Raw genomic sequence first — 16,204 nt, forward strand, 5'->3', positions numbered from 1 at the left:
CAAACAGAGACAAATAAGGCCAAATCGAGCCGAATCGCGTCGAAATGGGTTGAATCAAATGCAATCAAGTGGATTAGAATACATTAGAGTTGGGTAGCGTAGGGTAGGGTAGAATAGAGTAGAACAGAATAGAAATAATACAATAGAATAGGGGAGTAGACTAGAGTACCATAGACTAGAATGGAGTCGAATAGAGGTGAATAGAGCCAAATGGAGACAAAATGAGAGGAATCGCATCGAATCGATTTGAGTAAATTAGAGTGGTGTAGTTTAGGGTAGAGCAGAATAGAGTCGAAGAGCATAGAACAGTGTGGAATGAATAGAATGGAGTAGAATGGAGTTAAATAGAGACGAATAGAGCAGAAAAGAGTCGAATAGAGCAGAACAGGGCCGAATAAGGCTGAATCGAGCTGCGTCAAGCTTAATCGCGTCGAATCGCGTTAAATGCGTCAAATCCAATTGAAACGTATAGATTAGACATGGGAAGGGGAGGGTAGAATAGAACAGAATAGAGTAGAATAGAAGAGATTAGAACAAAACAGGGCTAGAATAGAATAGAGTGGAAAAGAGTAGAGTCGAATAGAGCCGAATAGGCCGAGTGGAGACGAATAGAGACGAATGGAGCTGAATACAGCCAAAAAGAGCCTTAGTGCCGAATCGCACCTAATCGAGCTGAATCGAGCAGATTCGCACCGAATGTCCCCGAATAGCGTCGGATCGCATCGAATCGAGTTGAGTCACATCGTTTTGCATCAAACAAGGTCAAACTGCTTCATATTGGGTCGAATCCCATCGTATCAGGTCGAATAACTTCAAATTGTGTCAAATCTCATAGAGTCCGACTGAATCACGGCGAATAGCATGGGCTCGCATCAAATCTCTTTGAATCCCTTCCAATGCCTTCAGATCTGTTCGAATCCAGTCGAAAGCTGCCCAATCACGTCGAATTGAATTGAATTGAATCAAGTAGATTAAAGTAGGGTAGGTTGGGGTGGGGTGCAGCAGGGTTGGGTAGGGTAGAATAGAATAGAGTACGACAGAATAGGAGAGAACAGAACAGAATAGAAAGAATACAACAGAATACAATAGAGTAGAATAGAGTCAAATAGTGCACAACATAGCCGAATTGAGCCAAATGGAGACAAAACGAGGCGAATCGCATCGAATCGCTTTGAATCAGGTCAAATCAAATCGAACCGATTAGAATAGATTAGGGTACGGAAGGGCAAAGGGCAGAATAAAATAGAGGAGAATAGTATAGAACGGAATAGAATGAAGTTGAATGGAGTCCAACAGAGATGGATAGAGACGAAGAGAGCAGAAAAGAGTCGAATAGGGCAGAATAGGGCCGAAATGGCTGAATAGGGCCAAACAAGGCCTAATCGTGCAGAATCCAGCAGAATCAATGCAATTCGAGCCAAGTCGAGCCGAATGGAGCGAAATGGAGCCAAATAGAGCCGATTCGAACCGAATCAAGCTGATTCAAGCCTAATCGCGTGGAAATGCATTGAATCGAATCGGATGAAATAGATTAGAGAAGGGGACGAGAGGGGCGGGGAGGGTAGAATAGAACAGAACAGAACAGTAGAGAATAGAAAGAATAGAATATAGTTCAGTAGGGTAGAGCAGAGAAGAGTCGAGTAGAGTAGAACTGAGTCGAATGGAGTCAAATAGTGCAGGATATAGCTGAAAAGAACCAATTCTAGCCGAATTGAGCCAGATGGAAACAAAACGAGATGAATCGCTTCGAATTGCTTCGAATTGCGTCCAATCGAATCGATGAGAGTAGGGTAGGGTAGAACAGAATAGAGTAGAACGGTGTAGAATGGAGTAGAATGGAGTCCAATGGAGTTGAATAGAGACAGATAGAGTAGAAAAGAGTCGAATTGAGTCGAATAGGGCCGAATAAGCTGAACCGAGCCAAATCGAGTTGAAACGAACAGAATCGAGCTGAATCGAAGCGATTCCAGCCAAATCGAGCTGAATCGAGCTGATGTGGCTGCATCGAGCCGATTCACGCAAAATCGCGTGCAACCGCATCAAAATGCTTTGAATCGAATCAAATGGAATAGAATAGGTTAGGGTAGGGTAGTTTCTGATAGGGTAAGCCAGGGTAGAAGAAAGTAGACTACAGTAGAGTAGACAAGAGAAGGCTAGAGTAGTAGCCTAGACTAGTAAGCTGGACTAGTCAGCTAGAACTGGTGGCATAGATCAGTAGCCTAGACAACTAGCCTTGAATAGTACCATTGCCTTGACAAGTACCCTAAGTCATCCGAACTAGTACCCTTGCCTTAACCAGTAGTCTTTAACTAGTCCCTTGGCCTCCAACAGTAGTCTTAACTAGTACCTCGCCTTAACTCGTATTCTTAACTAGTGCCCTTAACTAGTAGCCTTGCCTTAACTAGTAGCCTTAACTAGCATCCTGGCATAAACTAGAAGCCTAAACTACTGACCTTGCCTTAATCAGTACCCCCAACAAGTACCCATGCCTTAACTAGTACCCTGAACCACGATCCTGGCCTTAACTTGTACCCTTACATAACTAGAACCCTTAACTAGTACTCTAGCTTTAACTAGTAGCCTGAACTAGTACCCTTGCGTTAAGTAGTACCCTTGCCCGAACTAATACCCTTATTAAGTACCGCACGGTGCGGTAGAATAGGGTACGGTAGCATGCGGTGGAACAGAGAAAAGAGAATAGACCAGCAATGGTCAGGGTAGGTTAGTTTCGTGTAGGGTATGGTAGATAGCATAGGATGGAATAGAGAAAATAGAAAACGAGAATAGAATACAACAGAATAGAAAAGAACAGGCTAGATTAGGATAGGGTAGGTCGGGGTAGGGTTCTGTAGAATAGAATAGTGTAGAATGGAGTCGAATGGTGTGGAATGGAGTCGAACAGAGATGAATAGGGTAGAAAAGAGTTGACTAGAGCGGAATAGCGCCAAATAGGACCAAATAGGGCCGAACCGAGCCGAATCAAGGCAAATCGAGCCGAATCGAGTCGGATCGACCACGTTCGAGCGGAATGGAGCCGAATGGAGCCGAAATGAGCCAAACAGAGACAAACAAAATGAACCGAGCAAAATCACACCTAATCGCATCGAATCTCGTTTAATTCCATCAAATCCCACCAAAAGCCATCGAAACTCATGGAATCTCACCGAATCCCATCTAATTGTGTCAAATCGGGTCGAATGGTGTCGAATTGAATGGAACCGAATTAAATTGAATACATTAGAGCAATGTAGGTTAGGCTGGGATTCAGTAGGTTAGGGCACAGAAGAATAGAATAGAGTAGAACAGAAGAGAATACAAAGAGTAGAATGGAGTAGAGTTGAGTAGAGTAGAATAGTCAGAGTTGAGTAGTGCAGAATATAGATGAATAGATCCAATTCAAGTCAATTGAGTCGAGTGGAGAGGTAACGAGTCAAATCATGATGAATCAAATCGAATTGAATAGATTACAGCAAAATAGAGTAGGGTAGAGTAGAATACTTTAAAGTGGAGTAGAATGGTGAGCAATGGAATCGAATGGAGTAGAATAGAGTAGAAAAGAGCCGTAGAGGGCCCAAGAGGGCTGAGTCGAGCTGAAGTGAGGCAAATCGAGACTAATGGAGCCGAATCGAGCCTAATCAAGCCGAATCGACACTATTCGAGCCAAATGGAGCCGAATGGACACGAATCGAACCAATTCAACCTGACTCTTGCCAAAATTCGTCGAATCGAATTGAATAGATTAGAGTAGGGGAGGTTCGGGTAGGGTAGGGTAGAATAGAGTAGAGTAGAATAGAATACAACAGAACAATACAGAATGAATACAGAAAAGAGTAGGCTAGAGTAGAGTAGCGGGGAATAGAGTAGAGTAGAATAGATTCAAACAGAGACAAATAAGGCCAAATCGAGCCGAATCGCGTCGAAATGGGTTGAATCAAATCCAATCAAGTGGATTAGAATACATTAGAGTTGGGTAGCGTAGGGTAGGGTAGAATAGAGTAGAACAGAATAGAAATAATACAATAGAATAGGGGAGTAGACTAGAGTACAATAGACTAGAATAGAGTCGAATAGAGCTGAATAGAGCCAAATGGAGACAAAATGAGAGGAATCGCATGGAATCGATTTGAGTAAATTAGAGTGGTGTAGGTTAGGGTAGAGCAGAATAGAGTAGAATAGCATAGAACGGTGTGGAATGAATAGAATGGAGTAGAATGGAGTTAAATAGAGATGAATAGAGCAGAAAAGAGTCGAATAGAGCAGAACAGGGCCGAATAAGGCTGAATCGAGCTGCGTCAAGCTTAATCGCGTCGAATCGCGTTAAATGCGTCAAATCCAATTGAAACGTATAGATTAGACATGGGAAGGGGAGGGTAGAATAGAACAGAATAGAGTAGAATAGAAGAGATTAGAACAAAACAGGGCTAGAATAGAATAGAGTGGAAAAGAGTAGAGTCGAATAGAGCCGAATAGGCCGAGTGGAGACGAATAGAGACGAATGGAGCTGAATACAGCCAAAAAGAGCCTTAGTGCCGAATCGCACCTAATCGAGCTGAATCGAGCAGATTCGCACCGACTGTCCCCGAATAGCGTCGGATCGCATGGAATCGAGTTGAGTCACATCGTTTTGCATCAAACAAGGTCAAACTGCTTCATATTGGGTCGAATCCCATCGTATCAGGTCGAATAACCTCGAATTGTGTCAAATCTCATAGAATCCGACTGAATCACGGTGACTAGCATGGAATCGCATCAAATCTCTTTGAATCCCTTCGAATGCCTTCAGATCTGTTCGAATCCAGTCGAAAGCTGCACAATCACGTCGAATTGAATTGAATTGAATCAAGTAGATTAAAGCAGGGTAGGTTTGGGTGGGGTGCAGCAGGGTTGGGTAGGGTAGAATAGAATAGAGTACGACAGAATAGGAGAGAACAGAACAGAATAGAAAGAATACAACAGAATACAATAGAGTAGAATAGAGTCAAATAGTGCACAACATAGCCGAACTGAGCCAAATGGAGACAAAACGAGGCGAATCGCATCGAATCGCTTTGAATCAGGTCAAATCAAATCGAACCGATTAGAATAGATTAGGGTAGGGAAGGGCAGAATAAAATAGAGGAGAATAGTATAGAACGGAATAGAATGAAGTTGAATGGAGTCCAACAGAGATGGATAGAGACGAAGAGAGCAGAAAAGAGTCGAATAGGGCAGAATAGGGCCGAAATGGCTGAATAGGGCCAAATAAGGCCTAATCGTGCAGAATCCAGCAGAATCAATGCAATTCGAGCCAAGTCGAGCCGAATGGAGCTAAATGGAGCCAAATAGAGCCGATTCGAACCGAATCAAGCTGATTCAAGCCTAATCGCGTGGAAATGCATTGAATCGAATCGGATCAAATAGATTAGAGAAGGGGACGAGAGGGGCGGGGAGGGTAGAATAGAACAGAACAGAACAGTAGAGAATAGAAAGAATAGAATATAGTTCAGTAGGGTAGAGCAGAGAAGAGTCGAGTAGAGTAGAACTGAGTCGAATGGAGTCAAATAGTGCAGGATATAGCTGAAAAGAACCAATTCTAGCCGAATTGAGCCAGATGGAAACAAAACGAGATGAATCGCTTCGAATTGCTTCGAATTGCGTCCAATCGAATCGATGAGAGTAGGGTAGGGTAGAACAGAATAGAGTAGAACGGTGTAGAATGGAGTAGAATGGAGTCCAATGGAGTTGAATAGAGACAGATAGAGTAGAAAAGAGTCGAATTGAGTCGAATAGGGCCGAATAAGCTGAACCGAGCCAAATCGAGTTGAAACGAACAGAATCGAGCTGAATCGAAGCGATTCCAGCCAAATCGAGCTGAATCGAGCTGATGTGGCTGCATCGAGCCGATTCACGCAAAATCGCGTGCAACCGCATCAAAACGCTTTGAATCGAATCAAATGGAATAGAATAGGTTAGGGTAGGGTAGTTTCTGATAGGGTAAGCCAGGGTAGAAGAAAGTAGACTACAGTAGAGTAGACAAGAGAAGGCTAGAGTAGTAGCCTAGACTAGTAAGCTGGACTAGTCAGCTAGAACTGGTGGCATAGATCAGTAGCCTAGACAACTAGCCTTGAATAGTACCATTGCCTTGGCAGGTACCCTAAGTCATCCGAACTAGTACCCTTGCCTTAACCAGTAGTCTTTAACTAGTCCCTTTGCCTCCAACAGTAGTCTTAACTAGTACCTCGCCTTAACTCGTATTCTTAACTAGTGCCCTTAACTAGTAGCCTTGCCTTAACTAGTAGCCTTAACTAGCATCCTGGCACAAAGTAGTAGCCTGAACTACTGACCTTGCCTTAATCAGTACCCCCAACAAGTACCCATGCCTTAACTAGTACCCTGAACTACTATCCTGGCCTTAACTTGTACCCTTACATAACCAGTACCCTTAACTAGTACCCTAGCTTTAACTAGTAGCCTGAACTAGTACCCTTGCGTTAAGTAGTACCCTTGCCCGAACTAATACCCTTATTAAGTACCGCACGGTGCGGTAGAATAGGGTACGGTAGCATGCGGTGGAACAGAGAAAAGAGAATAGACCAGCAATGGTCAGGGTAGGTTAGTTTAGTGTAGGGTATGGTAGATAGCATAGGATGGAATAGAGAAAATAGAAAACGAGAATAGAATACAACAGAATAGAAAAGAACAGGCTAGATTAGGATAGGGTAGGTCGGGGTAGGGTTCTGTAGAATAGAATAGTGTAGAATGGAGTCGAATGGTGTGGAATGGAGTCGAACAGAGATGAATAGGGTAGAAAAGAGTTGACTAGAGCGGAATAGCGCCAAATAGGACCAAATAGGGCCGAACCGAGCCGAATCAAGGCAAATCGAGCCGAATCGAGTCGGATCGACCACGTTCGAGCGGAATGGAGCCGAATGGAGCCGAAATGAGCCAAACAGAGACGAACAAAATGAACCGAGCAAAATCACACCTAATCGCATCGAATCTTGTTTAATTCCATCAAATCCCACCAAAAGCCATCGAAACTCATGGAATCTCACCGAATCCCATCTAATTGTGTCAAATCGGGTCGAATGGTGTCGAATTGAATGGAACCGAATTAAATTGAATAGATTAGAGTAGTGTAGGTTAGGCTGGGATTCAGTAGGTTAGGGCACAGAAGAATAGAACAGAGTAGAACAGAAGAGAATACAAAGAGTAGAATGGAGTAGAGTTGAGTAGAGTAGAATAGTCAGAGTTGAGTAGTGCAGAATATAGATGAATAGATCCAATTCAAGTCAATTGAGTCGAGTGGAGAGGTAACGAGTCAAATCACGATGAATCAAATCGAATTGAATAGATTACAGCAAAATAGAGTAGGGTAGAGTAGAATACTTTAAAATGGAGTAGAATGGTGAGCAATGGAATCGAATGGAGTAGAATAGAGTAGAAAAGAGCCGCAGAGGGCCCAAGAGGGCTGAATCGAGCTGAAGTGAGGCAAATCGAGACTAATGGAGCCGAATCGAGCCTAATCAAGCCGAATCGACACTATTCGAGCCAAATGGAGCCGAATGGACACGAATCGAACCAATTCAACCTGACTCTTGCCAAAATTCGTCGAATCGAATTGAATAGATTAGAGTAGGGGAGGTTCGGGTAGGGTAGGGTAGGGTAGAATAGAGTAGAGTAGAATAGAATACAACAGAACAATACAGAATGAATACAGAAAAGAGTAGGCTAGAGTAGAGTAGCGGGGAATAGAGTAGAGTAGAATAGATTCAAACAGAGACAAATAAGGCCAAATCGAGCCGAATCGCGTCGAAATGGGTTGAATCAAATGCAATCAAGTGGATTAGAATACATTAGAGTTGGGTAGCGTAGGGTAGGGTAGAATAGAGTAGAACAGAATAGAAATAATACAATAGAATAGGGGAGTAGACTAGAGTACAATAGACTAGAATAGAGTCGAATAGAGCTGAATAGAGCCAAATGGAGACAAAATGAGAGGAATCGCATGGAATCGATTTGAGTAAATTAGAGTGGTGTAGGTTAGGGTAGAGCAGAATAGAGTAGAATAGCATAGAATGGTGTGGAATGAATAGAATGGAGTAGAATGGAGTTAAATAGAGACGAATAGAGCAGAAAAGAGTCGAATAGAGCAGAACAGGGCCGAATAAGGCCGAATCGAGCTGCGTCAAGCTTAATCGCGTCGAATCGCGTTAAATGCGTCAAATCCAATTGAAACGTATAGATTAGACATGGGAAGGGGAGGGTAGAAGAGAAAAGAATAGAGTAGAATAGAAGAGATTAGAACAAAATAGGGCTAGAATAGAATAGAGTGGAAAAGAGTAGAGTCGAATAGAGCCGAATAGGCCGAGTAGAGACGAATAGAGACGAATGGAGCTGAATACAGCCAAAAAGAGCCTTAGTGCCGAATCGCACCTAATCGAGCTGAATCAAGCAGATTCGCACCGACTGTCCCCGAATAGCGTCGGATCGCATCGAATCGAGTTGAGTCACATCGTTTTTGCATCAAACAAGGTCAAACTGCTTCATATTGGGTCGAATCCCATCGTATCGGATCCAATAACCTCGAATTGTGTCAAATCTCATAGAATCCGACTGAATCACGGTGACTAGCATGGAATCGCATCAAATCTCTTTGAATCCCTTCGAATGCCTTCAGATCTGTTCGAATCCAGTCGAAAGCTGCACAATCACGTCGAATTGAATTGAATTGAATCAAGTAGATTAAAGCAGGGTAGGTTTGGGTGGGGTGCAGCAGGGTTGGGTAGGGTAGAATAGAATAGAGTACGACAGAATAGGAGAGAACAGAACAGAATAGAAAGAATACAACAGAATACAATAGAGTAGAATAGAGTCAAATAGTGCACAACATAGCCGAACTGAGCCAAATGGAGACAAAACGAGGCGAATCGCATCGAATCGCTTTGAATCAGGTCAAATCAAATCGAACCGATTAGAATAGATTAGGGTAGGGAAGGGCAGAATAAAATAGAGGAGAATAGTATAGAACGGAATAGAATGAAGTTGAATGGAGTCCAACAGAGATGGATAGAGACGAAGAGAGCAGAAAAGAGTCGAATAGGGCAGAATAGGGCCGAAATGGCTGAATAGGGCCAAATAAGGCCTAATCGTGCAGAATCCAGCAGAATCAATGCAATTCGAGCCAAGTCGAGCCGAATGGAGCGAAATGGAGCCAAATAGAGCCGATTCGAACCGAATCAAGCTGATTCAAGCCTAATCGCGTGGAAATGCATTGAATCGAATCGGATGAAATAGATTAGAGAAGGGGACGAGAGGGGCGGGGAGGGTAGAATAGAACAGAACAGAACAGTAGAGAATAGAAAGAATAGAATATAGTTCAGTAGGGTAGAGCAGAGAAGAGTCGAGTAGAGTAGAACTGAGTCGAATGGAGTCAAATAGTGCAGGATATAGCTGAAAAGAACCAATTCTAGCCGAATTGAGCCAGATGGAAACAAAACGAGATGAATCGCTTCGAATTGCTTCGAATTGCGTCCAATCGAATCGATGAGAGTAGGGTAGGGTAGAACAGAATAGAGTAGAACGGTGTAGAATGGAGTAGAATGGAGTCCAATGGAGTTGAATAGAGACAGATAGAGTAGAAAAGAGTCGAATTGAGTCGAATAGGGCCGAATAAGCTGAACCGAGCCAAATCGAGTTGAAACGAACAGAATCGAGCTGAATCGAAGCGATTCCAGCCAAATCGAGCTGAATCGAGCTGATGTGGCTGCATCGAGCCGATTCACGCAAAATCGCGTGCAACCGCATCAAAACGCTTTGAATCGAATCAAATGGAATAGAATAGGTTAGGGTAGGGTAGTTTCTGATAGGGTAAGCTAGGGTAGAAGAAAGTAGACTACAGTAGAGTAGACAAGAGAAGGCTAGAGTAGTAGCCTAGACTAGTAAGCTGGACTAGTCAGCTAGAACTGATGGCATAGATCAGTAGCCTAGACAACTAGCCTTGAATAGTACCATTGCCTTGGCAGGTACCCTAAGTCATCCGAACTAGTACCCTTGCCTTAACCAGTAGTCTTTAACTAGTCCCTTTGCCTCCAACAGTAGTCTTAACTAGTACCTCGCCTTAACTCGTATTCTTAACTAGTGCCCTTAACTAGTAGCCTTGCCTTAACTAGTAGCCTTAACTAGCATCCTGGCACAAAGTAGTAGCCTGAACTACTGACCTTGCCTTAATCAGTACCCCCAACAAGTACCCATGCCTTAACTAGTACCCTGAACTACTATCCTGGCCTTAACTTGTACCCTTACATAACCAGTACCCTTAACTAGTACCCTAGCTTTAACTAGTAGCCTGAACTAGTACCCTTGCGTTAAGTAGTACCCTTGCCCGAACTAATACCCTTATTAAGTACCGCACGGTGCGGTAGAATAGGGTACGGTAGCATGCGGTGGAACAGAGAAAAGAGAATAGACCAGCAATGGTCAGGGTAGGTTAGTTTCGTGTAGGGTATGGTAGATAGCATAGGATGGAATAGAGAAAATAGAAAACGAGAATAGAATACAACAGAATAGAAAAGAACAGGCTAGATTAGGATAGGGTAGGTCGGGGTAGGGTTCTGTAGAATAGAATAGTGTAGAATGGAGTCGAATGGTGTGGAATGGAGTCGAACAGAGATGAATAGGGTAGAAAAGAGTTGACTAGAGCGGAATAGCGCCAAATAGGACCAAATAGGGCCGAACCGAGCCGAATCAAGGCAAATCGAGCCGAATCGAGTCGGATCGACCACGTTCGAGCGGAATGGAGCCGAATGGAGCCGAAATGAGCCAAACAGAGACGAACAAAATGAACCGAGCAAAATCACACCTAATCGCATCGAATCTCGTTTAATTCCATCAAATCCCACCAAAAGCCATCGAAACTCATGGAATCTCACCGAATCCCATCTAATTGTGTCAAATCGGGTCGAATGGTGTCGAATTGAATGGAACCGAATTAAATTGAATAGATTAGAGTAGTGTAGGTTAGGCTGGGATTCAGTAGGTTAGGGCACAGAAGAATAGAATAGAGTAGAACAGAAGAGAATACAAAGAGTAGAATGGAGTAGAGTTGAGTAGAGTAGAATAGTCAGAGTTGAGTAGTGCAGAATATAGATGAATAGATCCAATTCAAGTCAATTGAGTCGAATGGAGAGGTAACGAGTCAAATCACGATGAATCAAATCGAATTGAATAGATTACAGCAAAATAGAGTAGGGTAGAGTAGAATACTTTAAAATGGAGTAGAATGGTGAGCAATGGAATCGAATGGAGTAGAATAGAGTAGAAAAGAGCCGCAGAGGGCCCAAGAGGGCTGAATCGAGCTGAAGTGAGGCAAATCGAGACTAATGGAGCCGAATCGAGCCTAATCAAGCCGAATCGACACTATTCGAGCCAAATGGAGCCGAATGGACACGAATCGAACCAATTCAACCTGACTCTTGCCAAAATTCGTCGAATCGAATTGAATAGATTAGAGTAGGGGAGGTTCGGGTAGGGTAGGGTAGGGTAGAATAGAGTAGAGTAGAATAGAATACAACAGAACAATACAGAATGAATACAGAAAAGAGTAGGCTAGAGTAGAGTAGCGGGGAATAGAGTAGAGTAGAATAGATTCAAACAGAGACAAATAAGGCCAAATCGAGCCGAATCGCGTCGAAATGGGTTGAATCAAATGCAATCAAGTGGATTAGAATACATTAGAGTTGGGTAGCGTAGGGTAGGGTAGAATAGAGTAGAACAGAATAGAAATAATACAATAGAATAGGGGAGTAGACTAGAGTACAATAGACTAGAATAGAGTCGAATAGAGCTGAATAGAGCCAAATGGAGACAAAATGAGAGGAATCGCATGGAATCGATTTGAGTAAATTAGAGTGGTGTAGGTTAGGGTAGAGCAGAATAGAGTAGAATAGCATAGAATGGTGTGGAATGAATAGAATGGAGTAGAATGGAGTTAAATAGAGACGAATAGAGCAGAAAAGAGTCGAATAGAGCAGAACAGGGCCGCATAAGGCCGAATCGAGCTGCGTCAAGCTCAATCGCGTCGAATCGCGTTAAATGCGTCAAATCCAATTGAAACGTATAGATTAGACATGGGAAGGGGAGGGTAGAAGAGAAAAGAATAGAGTAGAATAGAAGAGATTAGAACAAAATAGGGCTAGAATAGAATAGAGTGGAAAAGAGTAGAGTCGAATAGAGCCGAATAGGCCGAGTAGAGACGAATAGAGACGAATGGAGCTGAATACAGCCAAAAAGAGCCTTAGTGCCGAATCGCACCTAATCGAGCTGAATCAAGCAGATTCGCACCGACTGTCCCCGAATAGCGTCGGATCGCATCGAATCGAGTTGAGTCACATCGTTTTTGCATCAAACAAGGTCAAACTGCTTCATATTGGGTCGAATCCCATCGTATCGGATCCAATAACCTCGAATTGTGTCAAATCTCATAGAATCCGACTGAATCACGGTGACTAGCATGGAATCGCATCAAATCTCTTTGAATCCCTTCGAATGCCTTCAGATCTGTTCGAATCCAGTCGAAAGCTGCACAATCACGTCGAATTGAATTGAATTGAATCAAGTAGATTAAAGCAGGGTAGGTTTGGGTGGGGTGCAGCAGGGTTGGGTAGGGTAGAATAGAATAGAGTACGACAGAATAGGAGAGAACAGAACAGAATAGAAAGAATACAACAGAATACAATAGAGTAGAATAGAGTCAAATAGTGCACAACATAGCCGAACTGAGCCAAATGGAGACAAAACGAGGCGAATCGCATCGAATCGCTTTGAATCAGGTCAAATCAAATCGAACCGATTAGAATAGATTAGGGTAGGGAAGGGCAGAATAAAATAGAGGAGAATAGTATAGAACGGAATAGAATGAAGTTGAATGGAGTCCAACAGAGATGGATAGAGACGAAGAGAGCAGAAAAGAGTCGAATAGGGCAGAATAGGGCCGAAATGGCTGAATAGGGCCAAATAAGGCCTAATCGTGCAGAATCCAGCAGAATCAATGCAATTCGAGCCAAGTCGAGCCGAATGGAGCGAAATGGAGCCAAATAGAGCCGATTCGAACCGAATCAAGCTGATTCAAGCCTAATCGCGTGGAAATGCATTGAATCGAATCGGATGAAATAGATTAGAGAAGGGGACGAGAGGGGCGGGGAGGGTAGAATAGAACAGAACAGAACAGTAGAGAATAGAAAGAATAGAATATAGTTCAGTAGGGTAGAGCAGAGAAGAGTCGAGTAGAGTAGAACTGAGTCGAATGGAGTCAAATAGTGCAGGATATAGCTGAAAAGAACCAATTCTAGCCGAATTGAGCCAGATGGAAACAAAACGAGATGAATCGCTTCGAATTGCTTCGAATTGCGTCCAATCGAATCGATGAGAGTAGGGTAGGGTAGAACAGAATAGAGTAGAACGGTGTAGAATGGAGTAGAATGGAGTCCAATGGAGTTGAATAGAGACAGATAGAGTAGAAAAGAGTCGAATTGAGTCGAATAGGGCCGAATAAGCTGAACCGAGCCAAATCGAGTTGAAACGAACAGAATCGAGCTGAATCGAAGCGATTCCAGCCAAATCGAGCTGAATCGAGCTGATGTGGCTGCATCGAGCCGATTCACGCAAAATCGCGTGCAACCGCATCAAAACGCTTTGAATCGAATCAAATGGAATAGAATAGGTTAGGGTAGGGTAGTTTCTGATAGGGTAAGCCAGGGTAGAAGAAAGTAGACTACAGTAGAGTAGACAAGAGAAGGCTAGAGTAGTAGCCTAGACTAGTAAGCTGGACTAGTCAGCTAGAACTGATGGCATAGATCAGTAGCCTAGACAACTAGCCTTGAATAGTACCATTGCCTTGGCAGGTACCCTAAGTCATCCGAACTAGTACCCTTGCCTTAACCAGTAGTCTTTAACTAGTCCCTTTGCCTCCAACAGTAGTCTTAACTAGTACCTCGCCTTAACTCGTATTCTTAACTAGTGCCCTTAACTAGTAGCCTTGCCTTAACTAGTAGCCTTAACTAGCATCCTGGCACAAAGTAGTAGCCTGAACTACTGACCTTGCCTTAATCAGTACCCCCAACAAGTACCCATGCCTTAACTAGTACCCTGAACTACTATCCTGGCCTTAACTTGTACCCTTACATAACCAGTACCCTTAACTAGTACCCTAGCTTTAACTAGTAGCCTGAACTAGTACCCTTGCGTTAAGTAGTACCCTTGCCCGAACTAATACCCTTATTAAGTACCGCACGGTGCGGTAGAATAGGGTACGGTAGCATGCGGTGGAACAGAGAAAAGAGAATAGACCAGCAATGGTCAGGGTAGGTTAGTTTCGTGTAGGGTATGGTAGATAGCATAGGATGGAATAGAGAAAATAGAAAACGAGAATAGAATACAACAGAATAGAAAAGAACAGGCTAGATTAGGATAGGGTAGGTCGGGGTAGGGTTCTGTAGAATAGAATAGTGTAGAATGGAGTCGAATGGTGTGGAATGGAGTCGAACAGAGATGAATAGGGTAGAAAAGAGTTGACTAGAGCGGAATAGCGCCAAATAGGACCAAATAGGGCCGAACCGAGCCGAATCAAGGCAAATCGAGCCGAATCGAGTCGGATCGACCACGTTCGAGCGGAATGGAGCCGAATGGAGCCGAAATGAGCCAAACAGAGACGAACAAAATGAACCGAGCAAAATCACACCTAATCGCATCGAATCTCGTTTAATTCCATCAAATCCCACCAAAAGCCATCGAAACTCATGGAATCTCACCGAATCCCATCTAATTGTGTCAAATCGGGTCGAATGGTGTCGAATTGAATGGAACCGAATTAAATTGAATAGATTAGAGTAGTGTAGGTTAGGCTGGGATTCAGTAGGTTAGGGCACAGAAGAATAGAATAGAGTAGAACAGAAGAGAATACAAAGAGTAGAATGGAGTAGAGTTGAGTAGAGTAGAATAGTCAGAGTTGAGTAGTGCAGAATATAGATGAATAGATCCAATTCAAGTCAATTGAGTCGAATGGAGAGGTAACGAGTCAAATCACGATGAATCAAATCGAATTGAATAGATTACAGCAAAATAGAGTAGGGTAGAGTAGAATACTTTAAAATGGAGTAGAATGGTGAGCAATGGAATCGAATGGAGTAGAATAGAGTAGAAAAGAGCCGCAGAGGGCCCAAGAGGGCTGAATCGAGCTGAAGTGAGGCAAATCGAGACTAATGGAGCCGAATCGAGCCTAATCAAGCCGAATCGACACTATTCGAGCCAAATGGAGCCGAATGGACACGAATCGAACCAATTCAACCTGACTCTTGCCAAAATTCGTCGAATCGAATTGAATAGATTAGAGTAGGGGAGGTTCGGGTAGGGTAGGGTAGGGTAGAATAGAATAGAATACAACAGAACAATACAGAATGAATACAGAAAAGAGTAGGCTAGAGTAGAGTAGCGGGGAATAGAGTAGAGTAGAATAGATTCAAACAGAGACAAATAAGGCCAAATCGAGCCGAATCGCGTCGAAATGGGTTGAATCAAATGCAATCAAGTGGATTAGAATACATTAGAGTTGGGTAGCGTAGGGTAGGGTAGAATAGAGTAGAACAGAATAGAAATAATACAATAGAATAGGGGAGTAGACTAGAGTACAATAGACTAGAATAGAGTCGAATAGAGCTGAATAGAGCCAAATGGAGACAAAATGAGAGGAATCGCATGGAATCGATTTGAGTAAATTAGAGTGGTGTAGGTTAGGGTAGAGCAGAATAGAGTAGAATAGCATAGAATGGTGTGGAATGAATAGAATGGAGTAGAATGGAGTTAAATAGAGACGAATAGAGCAGAAAAGAGTCGAATAGAGCAGAACAGGGCCGAACAAGGCCGAATCGAGCTGCGTCAAGCTTAATCGCGTCGAATCGCGTTAAATGCGTCAAATCCAATTGAAACGTATAGATTAGACATGGGAAGGGGAGGGTAGAAGAGAAAAGAATAGAGTAGAATAGAAGAGATTAGAACAAAATAGGGCCAGAATAGAATAGAGTGGAAAAGAGTAGAGTCGAATAGAGCCGAATAGGCCGAGTAGAGACGAATAGAGACGAATGGAGCTGAATACAGCCAAAAAGAGCCTTAGTGCCGAATCGCACCTAATCGAGCTGAATCAAGCAGATTCGCACCGACTGTCCCCGAATAG

Source organism: Loxodonta africana, chromosome 20 (assembly GCF_030014295.1).
Source record: "Loxodonta africana isolate mLoxAfr1 chromosome 20, mLoxAfr1.hap2, whole genome shotgun sequence".
In the NCBI taxonomy this organism is placed as follows: Eukaryota; Metazoa; Chordata; class Mammalia; order Proboscidea; family Elephantidae; genus Loxodonta; species Loxodonta africana.